This window comes from Vidua macroura, chromosome 8 (genome assembly GCF_024509145.1).
Source record: "Vidua macroura isolate BioBank_ID:100142 chromosome 8, ASM2450914v1, whole genome shotgun sequence".
Lineage (NCBI taxonomy): Eukaryota > Metazoa > Chordata > Aves > Passeriformes > Viduidae > Vidua > Vidua macroura.
In genome coordinates, this window is record NC_071578.1 from 23,615,495 (window position 1) to 23,618,650 (window position 3,156).

At 34.6% G+C, this 3,156-nt stretch overlaps 1 long non-coding RNA gene across 1 annotated transcript; it reads left to right on the top strand.

The window, feature by feature from the left end:
- The first annotated feature begins 1,128 nt into the window (after positions 1 to 1,128).
- LOC128810832 (uncharacterized) lies at positions 1,129 to 2,466 on the top strand. Its single transcript, XR_008438150.1, has 3 exons — positions 1,129 to 1,270; positions 1,435 to 1,627; positions 2,329 to 2,466. It is a non-coding gene; the product is annotated as an uncharacterized LOC128810832 (long non-coding RNA).
- Positions 2,467 to 3,156: the final 690 nt, after the last annotated feature.

Sequence of the window (3,156 nt, forward strand, 5' to 3'; positions counted from 1 at the left end):
TATACCTGCTTGACCTCAGCATATCTTGTGATTTCATTTTCTCTTATGTAGCTGTCCATGAACTTAGTAATTACTGTATTGCTGTATGAGACTTTGTAGTATTTAGATTTTCCTGTCCCTTTTGTATGCCAAAGAGAGTGAGAGCAAGGGTCTGAGGGTGGTGATTGAAACAGCATTAACCTAGATGGTGAAACATTGGATCTTGTGGAGATCATCACAAATTCATCTACTCTATTTCTACCTGGATTTCAATATTTCTATTTTACCTAACATTTCTACCTGGATTTTACTGAGCCTAGGGGTTTTTTTTTGAGAACATTTGTGGAATTCATGAACTCAGATTTTAAATTCATCTTTTCCTAAAATTTAAGCCTGACATCTTAGTTCAGGCCTGTTGCTCTTGGAAAGTTCAATCCTGCTTTAGGCTTAAAGGCCAATTTTGATATTTGGAAATACAGAGTCAGTAATAACTTGACAGAGTAGGAAATAGTCTTATTAGCAGTGTCTTGTTCTAGCAAACCACACTCCAGTGATCTAATGTTAGGCCAGCTGTTAATAATTTTACAAGCAGAGCATGAAATATTAGCTTGATACCTGACTAAGGGGGAGCTACAGCACTGCACATGAACATTTAAATGTAGTACCCACAGTGAGCAGATATTAATGCTATTTCAAGGAGTGTCAGTGAAGAGTCTTTGATATTGTGATTGGGATACTTGCTATTACATCCATAGTGACAGCTCCAATTGACAGGATTAAAAAGGCAAAATTAAAAAAGGAATTATTTCATGCCCTCAAGTACAGATAAGAATGGTTACATCTCTGCTACGTGTCTTGGCTTGACAATGGATTTTTTTTTCTAGCTTTTCACACCCAGCACAATTCTTAAATTCTCTGTGTCATTTCACTTAGTCTTCTCTCTTACATTCTCTCCCTTCCTGCCACATCTTTTTCTTCTCCTTACCTTACCCCTGAAAACCTCCATTGTTTCTAAATGTCTCTTTTGTAACTTTTATGTATTTTGTAGTTTAGAATTATTTTTTGTCCTCATGAATTCTTTCTGTCATAGCTTGTCTAATTCTTGCCCCATGCTTTAAGGTGTTCATCAGATTATAGTGAGAGATGGTGACAGCTTTTGGCCTTGCCATCATATGGGTTCCTGCTACTCACCTCAGGACTTTTGTGGTGCTTCTTTTGGCCAGAGAATAACTCCAGCACAGGACATTAGAGCGTGTTGACCTTTCTGATCTTGGGTCCGCTTCAGGTACTAGTAGGTATCAAGATCCCCATGAAGGTAATTTTTAAACTGATGATTGTAAAACATGTGAATGAAGATTTGGTTATGATATTAAGAGCCCTAAGACACTGAAATCCTGTTACAAAAGGAATTTTTGTCCTTCCGGCGCCTTGCAGTCACAACCTCAATCCCCACAGATGTCCAATTTGGATCATCTTTGCCATGAAGAAGTGCTAGTGGGAGTTGTAAGGGTGTTTTTTTGTGAAGAGATCTGACTCTCTGTACCTGACTGCCCCATTGGTACCAAATGGGCTGAATTTTTTCTATCTGGTCATGCATCAGTCTGTAAAAAAAGCCTGCAGGATGCATCCCAGGGGATGGACCTTACAGGTAGATAGCTGTTTGAGTTATTTTCTGTGGGCTGACTAGCTTTATGGTGCTGGTATTTGATTTAATTTAATTGCAGTTATTGGGTAATTAATTTTGCAGGAGGGATTTGTGGATCCCTGAAGAGGCATTTATTATTTTATATCACAATAGATTATTTTACATTTCTTATTATTTCTATTTGTAACGAAATCAGTATATGGATTTTATTACAAATAGAGACAAATACTTGATAATTATTAGGTAATAATCAATATTTAAAAATAAAGATAGTTAATAATTTTTACATTCCTATTGGTTTATGGTGTAAAGATTAAAATAAACTTGAAAAATCTGTGCATGACTTCATAACTGGTAATATGTAATTACCTTTGTGACTCAGTTTTGGGCTGAACTTTGGTAAAACTTGCAGATTGAAATTGGTGTTCTCAGACAGCATCAATGATTTTTTTTTTTCAGATTAGCCAAAACTTTACCAGTGTTTATATCATTAAATAAGCAGTACGGTGCATATTTTAAAATAATAATCTGTCCTGTGTTTTTGGTATGCAAGGGTCAGGTTAAAATTAGTCACATGACAAAAATTATCGGATGCAAATACACCTAGGAAGCATAACATAATTTTAAAAATATTCTTCAAACAGTGAAAATCTAGTGTAGACAGAATTCAGGGGTTTTTTTACAATTTTTTTTTATTGTTTAAGGTGGGAATTCTCTCAGACTACATTATAAAACAAAGATGGTTTCTGCCCAATCTGTAGATGGAGTAACAAGGAGGGGTTCCGTGCACAGTGACATTTCACCTTGCCATAATTGCTTGCAATTGCTATTGGAAGTTTGACCAACAGGTCAGGTCCTATAATATCCTTCTTCCTTATTCATGAATAAAGCAAAAGGTAAAATATGTAAAACGACGACAGCTTTTGCATGTGTGACCTGAAGAGAGATATTAAACTAGTCACAAAATAATTACCCCTTGATGTAATAGAATATATAATGTTCTGCTTAAAGCTTGGCACATTTTCTGACCAAATATGGTTTCATGTGGGGAAAAAATGAGAAAATGTGAGTAGAGTTCAAATTTTCATTCTAAAAAGTTAGAGGAATTTTCTAAAGTGTTTCAGAACTTTGGAATACTTGAAACCATGGTTAAATATCTTGAAATTAATTAAATACTCATTTCAACAGATCCAAGGTTAATTTTTATCAAACGTACACATTATATAGGAAAAAAATGAAGCATTTTTAGTGGGATTTTGGGTTTGATGGAACTAAATTTTATGCCCAAACATATTAATTAGTATTTAAACGATGCTCTTTTATGGTATTTTAAAACATTTAGTGAAGCAAGAAATTCTATGTAATAAATTTTAAATATTGCCAATAAGATCAACTATTTACTAACAGCCAGGGAAGATGGTCATAGAACTGTCACCGTACAAAGAGTATCAACTTACTTTCTTATCTTTCTTCCAGTGTTCACATCACTGTAAAAGTATGAGACAAGAGGAAAACATACTTTTTGACTCTCC